Genomic DNA, 12,434 nt, shown 5'->3' with positions numbered 1-12,434 from the left:
TCATTTATCTTTTGAAAGCCCAAGGTAACAAATGATATGAAAGCTTTTAAGGAAGTTTTGTTGCAGGAAAGAAACACCTATAATGGTAAGTTAGTTTGAACACTGACATACTTAAACCTAAATTACTGCTTGAAATGCAATGCAGACCTTGTTGTGAAATATGGAGAAAAAGTCAATTGTTGTAATACCGCTGGTTTCCTCATACATTTTTAAGCTCCCTCTTCCTTTGTGCTGCTTTCTAGAGTTAGAAATCTTCCTGGTAATGGTTGATGTTCTCTTTAATAGGGAATGACTGAAATGCAATAAGTAGAAAATTCCATTATTCAATTCTGTGACTCCTGCCTCCTTATTGTACCTGCTTTGTGCTGAGTCTTCCTGACTTTATTTCTTTAAAACTACTGTGCTTCTAGTCTCTAAAACTCTTTGCGGATGTAGAGAAGAGCTTATGGTGCATCTCCCAAAGGCTTTGTTGACTCTGGTTTGCAGATATGACTTTGTCCATTATTTATATTTAACTATTCCTCATCTTTGTTAGGAACTAGATTTTAGGATATAAGGAACTTAATGCAATTAAAATAAGGCACACCTAAGACTATGTTTCCCATGTGAGGTTTCTGAAATAAGCATTCAAACCAATTTCTATAAAAGTTGTCCTTGAAAAAGTTTCTTTGCAGAGCGAACAGGAAACTTTAACAGGAAATCTTCTCATTGAAAAACACCAAGCACTATTGTTTTGGTATATTTTTGAGCCATTAAGAAAGAAAGCCATGGGGTGGCTTGGACCCACTAAAAATTATAGCTAAAACTCTTTGCCTCAACTGCAGTACAATGCAAGCAACTGACTCCAGGCAATTCTTTGAAGTGTTATCAGTGTGAGAACCTCTGCTTTTCTTGATATTTCCATGGTGGAGAATGGGACCCCACGACAGGTTGGTAACTAGGACTGCAATCTCGAGTGCATTGGCATTTTCTGTTGCTGCTTCTGTGGCACACACCCAGCCCCTGCCCCGTGGCCATGGCATTGCTCTGCATGCAGTTCAGCTGGCCAGATAGAGATGGAGAGGAGCTGCTGCCTTCCCGGGCATGGCCCCTGGGAACGAGACACTCAGGGTTAAGGCAGATGGCAGAGGTGGTTTAACTGTGGCCTCCAGCAGCACCTTGAGCTTTCTTTTTGTAAACCAGAAGGAATTAAAAGTAACACCCTTAATTTCTTGTGGCAGAGTTCCATACTTGCTTGTGGATCAGTGTATTGGAAGAGTTTGGTCTTATGAAGGCAGGAGATTTCCATTAAGTGTTTTCTAGTAATACAGCTCAGCTCACATTAGATGGTAATTGTCTCTCTTTACCAAAAGTTCAGTGTGTAAGATTCACTTGGGCATCTTTCATTACTGGCAACTAAAGACAGCTCTTTTCTGACAAAAAGCTAGCCATCTGCAGTCTTCAGGATAACTTGAGTTACTTGTTGTTTATGGTGACTGGACAAGTTACCTTGTTTCCACTCCCCTTCTTATTCTGAATTGTTCCATTGATGACAGGCCGGTGGCTTTGTGTGTGTGTGTGTAAGTGTGACTTAACCCCTTTCTCTTTCAATTTCAAATTCTACTTAGAGTTACCTTTAGGAAAGAGATTAGGAGGTTATACCAGATGTACACGAAGACTTTCTTAGGGTTGGAGAAAGAAAGAGAGAAAGACAGAAGTGGAAGGGAGAGAGACTAACTATAATACACTTTATAAAAATGGCAGAAATATTTTTATGAGCTGAGTTATCTTTTTCTTTGACATTGATGTCACTAAAATATAATGTGCATGTAGGGACTATTTATTAATGATAACAAATTGCAAAAAATAAAAAATCATGCCATCATGCTGGGGAGGTAATTGGCTTGGGTAAATAATCAGGAGAATGCCTGAAGGAACTAAAATCAGTGGCTAATTGTGTTTACAATAATATTCTCATCCTTGAAAATGATTTCCATATGCATAACTTAATCTCGGATCCATGAATCCTATAGAAAATCAAAAATGTAGTCTTTTTGTGTGTGTATTTTTGAGGAGAGGGTTCATAGCTTTGGTCAGAGTTTTAGAAGTGTCTACCACTGAATAATGGTAAAAAAAACAGTGTTGTGGAGTGAAGAGGTATTCATTTAGTCAATAAATAATTTACTGAACACCTGTTCTGTATCAGGAACCCTATTAAAACTGGGTACAAAAAGGTGCAGAAACCAGACAAGGTTTGGGGCTTTCATTCTTAAGAAAACAGACCATGAATAAGAAAACACACAAATACATAATAATTATCTACTATGAGATATTCTTATGAAAGTCATATTTTGGGGGGTCATAGTCATAGCTCAGCCAACCTGTTTGACCATTTTGAGGTTACCATCTCTGTTTCAGTTCCAGAGTTATGGTTGCATCTTGGGGCATGAGTCATTGTGCCCATATCTGCCACCTATTTGCCATCCCAAGGACTTCGTTCAGGTTCCATCCTTGCTGTAGGGTGCTACCTGGCCATTGAGGACCTACTTATAACCCTGATAAATGAGTAGAATGTCTTCTACTCATTTAATACCTTATGATTTTTTTTTTTTTTTTTTGTGCGGTACGCGGGCCTCTCACTGTTGTGGCCCCTCCCACCACGGAGCACAGGCTCCAGACGCGCAGGCCCAGCGGCCATGGCTCATAGGCCCAGCCGCTCCACGGCATGTGGGATCCTCCCGGACCGGGGCACGAACCCGCGTCCCCTGCACCGGCAGGCGGACTCTCAACCACTGCGCCACCAGGGAAGCCCTACCTTATGATTTTTAAAGCACAGCTCATATCATAGCCTGTAATTACCATCCATTAATCAGGAACTCGTGAACTTGGGATTTTAGAAAAAATTAATATACACTTGTATGAAGTATCTGAATTCTATAAGAACAAAATACTCAAAGCCACTATTACCGTCACATCAGCACTGTGCAAGAATCTAGCATAAAATTAACTATTGTTTCAAGGCTGAGGATGAGAAAAAAAATCCCCTAGAACAATCTGCTATTCAAATGTCACTGTCAGAGCAAGAGAACAAGATTCCACCTACCATTTATCTTGGGGACTATCTTGTGTGTAAATAACACAGGACTATTATGTTTCTTATACTTGTGCCTTGTTAATACATGAGAGGTCCTTTATTTTAGTTTTGCATATATTTTTAATATTAGAGTTCATCATACTGTGTTAGAGTTTGATGTATACTCTGCGACCATATATGATAGATGTATACATGATATATATATATATATATATATATATATATATATATATATATATATACATGATAGATATCACATAAATGTAAGTACATACGTGAACTTTTTATCCTAAGAAAGCCAAATCACTCAGAACACAAGTTAAGCCAGATTTGTTTGGTTGTTTTTGCTTGTTTGATGGGTGTTTTTTTAAAATAACTTTTTAGAATGATCTAGCTACTAGTGTTGGACATGATCTCAGAGCTTTTGATATTCAGAATTGAGCACATTTGTACTGAGCTACTCCCCTATTCTAAAATTGTTACTTTAGTTCCAGAACAAGTTGAATATCAATGAACCCAATTTCATGAAGAAAAATTTTATCTGTAACATATGCATTATATCAATATAACCTTGTGTTATATAGTTGCATAAAACATGCTTTGAAATTCTTAAGAGAATTATTTACAAGAAGGAAACTGAACAATAATCTTTAACTCCACTAGAAAACTTCTCTCTTTTTTTGGAGTTAATGCACTTACCACTTTTGTCATCATTAAATTTTTTTATTCAAATAATTATAGATCACAGGAATTCACACACACACACAAAAAGTACAAGGAATTTTGGCATACCCTCAATCATGTTTTCTCCACTGGGAACGTCTTGTATAACAATAGCACAACATCAAATCTAGTAGACTGACATTGGTACAATCCACAGAATTTATTGAGATTTTACCAGTTATACATGTATTCATGTGTGTGTATGTTTCTATGTCTATGTAATTTTACCACATGTAGAAGTTTGTGTAACTACCACCACAATGAAGCATTAGAATTGCTTCATCACCACAAGGATCCCTCATACTACTGCTTTATAGCCGCATCCACGTACTCCTCCCCAGTCCCTAATCCTCAGCAACTAATCTCTGATCCATCTCTATAATTTGTTTCAAGAACATTATACAAATGGGATCATACAGTTTATAATATTTTGGGAATTGGCTTTTTTCCATTCTGCATAACTTTCTTGAGACTCATCCAAATTGTGTGTATCAGTAGTTCATTCCTTCTTCTTGCTGAGTAGTAGCTCATGGTATGTATGTTTCACAATTTTTTTAACCATTCATTCACTGAAGAGCAATCAGGTTGTTGTCATCATTAGATAACTTCAGATACAACGTTATCCCCAAATTTCTTCAGTGCCATTCTGTAGCTCAGGGGATAAAATCCAGACTACCTAACATGGTACCTGAAGTCCTTCATGGTCTGGCTTCCATCATGCTTTACAGTCACCACTCTTTGTTCTTATCTTATCTCTGACCACTTGTTTTATCAGAAGTACCTACTTGAGAGAGAACTCCTTATAGTATACTGGACCTTCTTGGTTTTTTATGCCTCTGTATCATTTTCCATGCTGGTCCTTCTACCCTGGAATTCTCCTACCTTACTTGAACCGTTAGGCAAACTCCTATGCATCCTCCAAGACCCAACTCTAGCCTAACCTTCTCTGTGAAACCTTCCTTGGCTCCACCCCATATAGCATTAAATACTTCTTCTTTAGTGCCTCCACTGCATCTGATTCTTACTTCTGATATGGAAATTATTGATTGCATAGTGTTGCTATTATCCATTTACATCTATATTTCCCCATTAGTCTGAAGCAGCTTGAGGTTTGAATTTTGCTCATCTCTGTAACCCCAGAGTCTAACCTGGCACCTGGCACATAATAGCTACTCAATAAATGCCTGGAAAATGTATGACTACATATGTGGGACACTATGTGAACTGCTGTGGATACAAAGAGTCCTCTCTTGGGTGGTTCCTCTCTTGCTTGTTTACAGTTTAGTGTGGCTAGATATCTACACAAAAAGGTTGCATATGTTAAGTGATACAAAGAAAAACTGTTGCTGTAGTTTGAGGAGCCATCATTCACCAGGGGCTGTAGGAATCAGGGAGAGGTTTCACGAGAAAGATCAGGGAAGCTTAATGTTGAGAAAGGAGAAATACAAAGATGAGCAGAAAGGAGGAGGAGAGCACACAGACTACAGCAGTGGGAATAGCCTGTCCAAAGACTGTGCCTGCCGTGCTGAGAAATCATGGAGTAGGGCAGAGGGTTCATACAGGGAAGTGGTGAGAGAGCATCTTGTAGAGGCAAAGAGGAGTCAGATATGATACATTGGAGGTCAAGGCAACCCAGTAAGACATAAGGTGAACATCAGCAATGGAAGAACCATTTCAGGTTTTTAAACAAGGTATCTGGTTACAAAGTTCTATTAAGAAGGAATTAATCTAGCAGCTGTTAAAAAGAAATCTAAGAGTTTTAAGTTTGAAACAAGAGAACTTATGTTGAATTCCATAACACTCTCTATTTTCCTATAGAGAATCAAGACTACATAGAAAAGACTCAGACCAGATGCCTTTCCCAGGCCCTTCCTTCCCTAGCCTCTTTATTAAAGCACACGTCTCATCCACCGTTCTTTACCTCCCACGAATGGTGGGCAGATTTTGAATCAAAGCAATTGAAGTGAAAGATCAACCTTGTCAGCTGATTACGTAAAAGGCAGTGAATGTGTGTGAGTGTGTGTGAGTGAGTGTGTGTGTGTGTGTGTGTGTGTGTGTGAGTTTGCTCGCGAGCCTCCGTATGGGGAAAAGTGGGAGGAAATAGGTGGGCTGAAGAGGAGGAAGGGGAGCAGTGCCAGCTCTGTGGCTGTGTTTCAAATAGAAATATCTGATTTTAGTCCAGAGAAGAGAGCAGCTTGGTTATTTTAAAAAATGTCATTTTCTTGGGTAAAGAATGCCATTGTCATTTTCACTTACACCCATGGGTGTGGGCTTTCCTCTCTTCCTCAAAGCAAAATGGTGAGAATGGGAGGTGGAGAAACCTTCCCGAAAGTTAGTTGCTGATTCAGTCTCATAGAGTTTATTCCACCTCTGCAAAGCACCAGCCAGAAGTCTGGCATCCATGGGATGGTGAGAAAATGGTAGGAGGGGAGGGAGCCTCCTGGAAGTTGTTAGGCAAACGTAGTTCCAGTTCTCCCGTTCTGGAAGTGTGTGTGTGCACGATATGTGCATGTGTATGTGTGTGCACACATGCAAGTGAAGGAATGTATCCAAAGTGTTTCCAGAAACAGCTTGTCTTCTAGCTGAGATCTTCAATTGGGTTGCTACAGATGGAGCCCTTAATCCCAAATCCATTCAGTGACCCTCTTTAGAAGTGCGCTCATTTTATAGACATTCTTTTTTTAAAAAAATTTTCTGTAAACATTTGCACTTGTGGTAATTTGAGAAATGTTCTGACAGAAGAAGAAAAAAAGTCCCATTACATTAAAAAGGAAAGTCAGATTCATGTTTCACTTTGATTTTTTAAATTCATTTCATCAAATGCATAGTTTATCATTAGTATATGAATTCATGAACAGATGAGATTTGGGACCAGTGAATCTGATCAAAATATGGGACTCTTGGTTTCTTTGAGTATTCTTCAAAACTTTTTTTTTTTGGAGAGAATACCACTTTATGAGAATTGAATTCACAAGCATTGATTCATACTTTTCCTTATAAGAATTTCAAAGCCATTCTGAGAAATAGTCATCAGAAATAATAAAAAATGATTTGATGTTGCAAATTAATCATGCTGTATGCTTACAAATATTTCTACAACCAGTTTGCCACTCTTTTCAGAATTAGAAAATAGAGTGATGGAGACTGAAGGATTTAAGGCCAAAAAAGTCTTTCAAATTTCCATTTCAGTATTCAGAAATTTTAATCCTATGTAATCACTAGAAATAAGTGAGTTAGCAGTGGATGTTGGCACTCAGGAAACTTCAGATTCCATCTAGTTCAGTCACATCACTTTGTACAGAATGACCAGTGCCTTGGTTAGAGTTACTCAAGGAGCTGATGAAAGGGTCAAGGCCAAACTCAGGTCCTGACTCCAAGAGCAGGATTCCTTATGCTCTGTTAGCTTCTATGCTGCAGCTCCTTGATTGTGCCCCATTTTTTAACACAGGAAAAAAGCACAGTGCATGAAACACTTCTAGAAGGGACAATTCCTTTCTATACGTATGCACAGTCTGCGGTTCAAGCTTTTATCTCTAGAAGAAGCAAAGCCCTGCTGTGTACTCAGAGAGCCAGACCCGCTTTCTTCATCTGCTGCTGAGTCGTGAGGACCCCAAAGTGCCCCCGCGGCAGCTCTCTACTTGTACATATTCTGAAGCTGGACATAAATTAACTTTCAGATGATAGTGTGCTTGGTGTCACAGTTTCTAAATAAATGGTGTGTCAGAAAGAAATCTACAAACCCATGGCACAGATGATCGGACAGGGCTACATATCAACCCTGGATATGAAATGCTCTTTAGGGCATTCAGCACTTGAACATACTTCACTCTCCTCCATGCTTTGAGAGATTACTTTGAAAACTTGTTCCTGAGAGTCAGAATCAAAATACATTTAAAAACTCTCCTTGCAGGTTGATTTTCAGTTACTCAGATTGGAAACAAAAACAGAAGCCCAGCAGGGATTTTTTTTTTCTTGGAATTGACAACTAGGGAGGACTCTGAGAGCCCTCGCACAGGCCATCTGGTCCAGCCCTCATGAGAAATCTGTCCTGTTTTTCCAATTTGCACTGTGCAGCAACTACTTGTAAAGGCCCCTGAAAAAATACTGTGTAATCTCCTTTCACGGCAGTCATGAAAAAAATTTTGGCTTGTCTTTCTAAGAATTAGAATCATTTACTAAGCTCTGAAATCCTCAGAGGAAGAATAAAGTGAGGGCTCTTAGAATTCTTGTCTATTGTCTGGACCCTAACAGTCAAAGTCAGGTTGAAAATGATGATAGAAGATTGAGAGGCAAGAAAGCAAGGGCACAGCAGTGAGGCAAGAGGGGGAACAAAGTGGTGTGCCAGAGGCTCCCAACCTCCTGTTGACACTTGGGGAGGGAGATTTCTTCCCATTCTGGTACCAGCACCTGCTCACCTGGCCTGAGTGTTCTGCTGCTAAACCATCCAAGAGTAAAAAAAAAACAAGTCACCATGAGAAAATTCCTTCTTGCGATAACTCAGCTCATTTCAAGCTGCATTGGAAGCTTCCTGGCCTGTACTCAATTGAAAGGAAAATGAGCTAGCCATAATTTCCTGCCTTGTAAGTCTTCTGGTACTTGAAAACCACTATTATGACTCAGCCTCCTAATATCTATGATGGTTCCTCCTAGATTTCGTTTTCTGATTCCCAACTGTAATTGTGACTCTCATCTAAACCCTCTATAACATGACTACATCTCTTTCAAGTCATCCAGAGCTGGATAAAATTCCAAGAAAAGGTCTAGACTTTTCAGTACAGACTCACAAGATTGCCTTAGAACAGAAACATGCTCTGTCCCCTTGTCTGCATTCCATGGTCATGCTTACTGTTTTAGAAGAAAAAAGTCATTTTTAACATTTTGAGCCAGTCTTTGAAAAAATTGCTCTGAAACATTTTTAAACATTCTAACCTATTTATTTGAATAATGGAGGATCACTCTGCTGATATGTAGCAACTCTTAGGAGATCATCAGCTCTATATGTTTTAATGGTGACAATTGAAGTCTCTTGGGTTAAAGAAATATGAAAAGTTCAAATCTGACTTATAGGTTTCAATAGCAGTTGAATATCCAGGTAGAAAAACTAACAGCTTGTAATATGATTAATTTGCCTTTTGATACACTCTTATAGAAGTTTTTTTTTAATCGAGCAGGTTTAAATGTAAAGGCAACTGTGCATGGCTAGTTTTATTAACAGAAGAAGTTTATTGTATTGGTAATCAACATCTTCCAAGACAGTGCCCCTGAAGGGACTTAACCGCAGGAAATTCCAAGCACAGTGTTCTCCATGATGAGTTTGTATCTACTGGAAAGCCCATCTGCTTTGACAGAGCTCTTATATAAGAAAAGTGAGTTTTTCTCTGAAGAACATATGCTATTAAAGCACCCTCTTTTCCATTTCTTTGAAATTAACTTCCACTTTAAACTTGATTTTTATGTTATACGGTTTTTGTTGTTAGTATCTTTGGCCTGAGACCACAGCAACAAGCTCATTATAAAAATCAGTTGAAGGCTTCCCTGGTGGCGCAATGGTTGAGAGTCCGCCTGCTGATGCAGGGGACACGGGTTCGTGCCCTGGTCCGGGAAGATCCCACATGCCGCGGAGCGGCTGGACCTGTGAGCCATGGCCACTGAGCCTGCGTGTCCGGAGCCTGTGCTACGCTACGGGAGAGGCCACAACAGTGAGAGGCCTGAGTACCGCAAAAAAAAAAAAAAAAAAAAAAAAAAAAAAAAAAATCAGTTGAGTAAATAGCATGGCTTTAATGAATGCTATTCTCTCTCAATCAGCAAAGAATTCCTCTGAGGCATTTGATGAAAATAGACCTTTTGACTCACTCCTTCTCCATTTTCTACCTCTATATGAACAAGCACTTCTGCATTATGGAGTTTTTGCACTTAATGAAAAGAGTGGACATGCTCAGAAGATGTCTTCATCTGATTCTAGAGGGTTTTCATCTTGATGGAAAGCATACTTGGTCCATTCTGATGAAGAGAAAATAAACAAACTACTCAAGGAGACTCAAATAGAAAGTGGGAATTGGGAACTTCATGGTTAACATACAACTTCTCACTCAATAGTGGCTTATCTTTCATTTCGAAAGAAGTTTAAGGTTTCAGTTACACTCAAATACAGTTTTTCCAAAAGCAATCTTCTGGAAATCAGGAGGCTTGGATATCTTAGTCCATAAAAACACAGAATAATTCCTTAACCAGAGAAGCAAGTGTATATTTGCCTGAGGAGTCCAGACTCCACCAGATGTTTCCTGAGGGCTTCATCAGGACTTTCTGTGGTCCTGTATCAAAACAGGAAGTAATTTAGAAGGGGATACGGCAAGTATCTTTAGGAAACAAAGCTGGGCATTTTACACTGTAGTAGTTTCCTATTGCTCCTGCAACAAACTACCACAAAGTTAGTGCCTTAAAACAACACAAATGTATTCTTGCACAGTTCTGGAAGCCAGAAGTCTAAAAATCAAGGTGTCAATAGGGCTGTGTTCCTTCTGGAAGCCTCAGGGTAGAAATTATTTTCTCGCCTTTTCCAGGTTCCAGAGGCCACTTGCATTTCTTAGCTTGTGGCTCCTTCCTCTTCTAATCACATCTCTCCAACTTCTGGAGACATCTCACATCTCCTCTTTCTCACTTTGACCCTCCTGTCTCCCTCTTATAAGGACTGCTGAGATAACATTGGTTCCAGCCGGATAATCTAGGATAATCACCCCATCTCTAAATCTTTAACTTAATCACATCTACAAAGTCCCCTTTACCATGTAAAGTAATATTATTCACAACTTGCCAGAGATTAGGGTGTGAACATCTTACAGGGGCCATTATACAGCTTACCACATGTATCATGCAAATATGTTATGCAAAAGAGGGGAGAGTAAAGGAAACCAAAGTATCAAGCATTACATCCTCATTACTTTCTCTAGTATCTAAGACTCATTCAGGTGAGGCAAGATACCGAAAGGAATAATGAGGTAATGGAAAATGCAGGGCACGGGAATTTTCTCTGTGTAAGGTTACAGCTTAGGTTTGAATCAGAATAAAAATTTGTATTTACAGTGTGTAACTTCAGTGTGAAAACGTTTAAACAGTTTTATCTTGACCTTGACAATTACTACAATGGCAGCTATTGCCTGAATCTGCTCTGCTTCTTAGGCCCCTTAGTGCAACATCTGCCAGAAATATCCCTTTTTGCTTTTTTTTTTTTTAATCCCAAGACCTAAGTACAAATTTGGAAGTGGACAGTAATAGAAAAGTCAATGGATAGCCATAAAGATCAAGCTGTAATTAAAATTCCCATGACTTCAGAAATATATATCTGCTTCCAAATTTCATGACTGTAATCAGTGAGCTATAGAATCTTACTCCTTCTGAGCACCTGGGGTGTGTGAGCCACGGCAATGCCTCTTTCATCCTGATGTGATGCATCTGTGAGGCTCTGTGCACCTCATATAATAGAACTTAACCTTTCCATAAAACTCATACTGTCCCCGCCTCCTTAATGTTGTCAATTCATGGTGGTGTTGGGGAGGAGGAAAGTAGGAGTTTCTTGCAGGGAGGTGAAATGCTTTTTCTGAATCCTTCTATTAAATATTATTCTCTTGAAGCCATTAGGTTGGCCAGTCATTTTATTTTAATCACAAAGATGCTTTTATTCTTATTCATAAAATTTGTACATATTCTGATACAAATTTTCAAATGTTTTAACTCTCATGCAATTTTCCTCTGTGAAGCTTGGTCTCACATACCAGTAGGGGTAGCTGGTTGTTTCTTAGTTCTCTTCATCCCTTTCTAAGACCCAGAGCTCCTCTATCACTGCCTAGAATATTGGGCTTTGAAGAATTACACTCTTGATGCCAAATCATTTAAATCTGTATACCTTCTCTTGGCCTGCAAGCAGTAAGTACCAGATTGTATCAGATTTGGAGAGAAATATTAGTGGCTGCAGATCAAAGTGACTTAGAAAAGATTAATTTGGAATTCAGAAATCAGAAGAGTCAAGAGTTAAAACTCAACCTTGGGTTATAATTCCTTCACTCATGGCAAGATATTATTTCCTGGAGCCTTTAAGGGACACAATACTTGAGTGAGAAGAAAATGAGGAAATGAGCCCTTTGGGACCTTGCTGATTTTGGACTGCACTGCCACACTGAACTATAGAGCTGGGATGCAAAGCATGGGTTAGAATGCAGTGGTGGAGGAAGTAATTCTACAATAGGAATAGGAAAGTATTGCTATAGAATCCCTTACAGGGCTAGACAATACCACATGCATTTTCACCTCAGTTGCACCATCTTTATATTGACATGACAGTGTACTTACAGCCACCAGTGAACACCAAGCCCCTCTAGTAGTACATGGAGGGCAGGAAGGGGAGGAACCAGACCTATCCTTGATGCCCTCCAAATTATTGCCAATAGGGTCTGTATTCTAACTCAGAGAAGATATTTTCCTAATGCATATACAACAATGACAACATTGGTTAATGTTGACGGCAGAAAAGAAAAATAAACAAGTTGAAGTCTGTATGTCTATTCCACCAATAAATTCTGCTTGATTACAGGTCATTGATGGCCACTAATGAAGCAAATGTGGTAAGTTTAATAAGTGTACTTCT

At 39.1% G+C, this 12,434-nt stretch overlaps 1 protein-coding gene across 6 annotated transcripts in view; it reads left to right on the top strand.

Annotated features, from left to right (window-relative positions):
• Window positions 1-12,434, top strand: part of KCNAB1 (potassium voltage-gated channel subfamily A regulatory beta subunit 1) — a gene marked incomplete at both ends in the record, with an annotated part of 412,699 nt that overhangs the window by 148,517 nt on the left and 251,748 nt on the right. The gene's annotated exons all lie outside the window — the stretch shown is intronic.

Source organism: Hyperoodon ampullatus (genome assembly GCF_949752795.1).
Source record: "Hyperoodon ampullatus genome assembly, chromosome: 5".
NCBI classification, from domain to species: domain Eukaryota; kingdom Metazoa; phylum Chordata; class Mammalia; order Artiodactyla; family Ziphiidae; genus Hyperoodon; species Hyperoodon ampullatus.
Note: the sequence above shows the minus strand (reverse complement) of the source record. Positions and strands in the feature narration are given on the sequence as shown.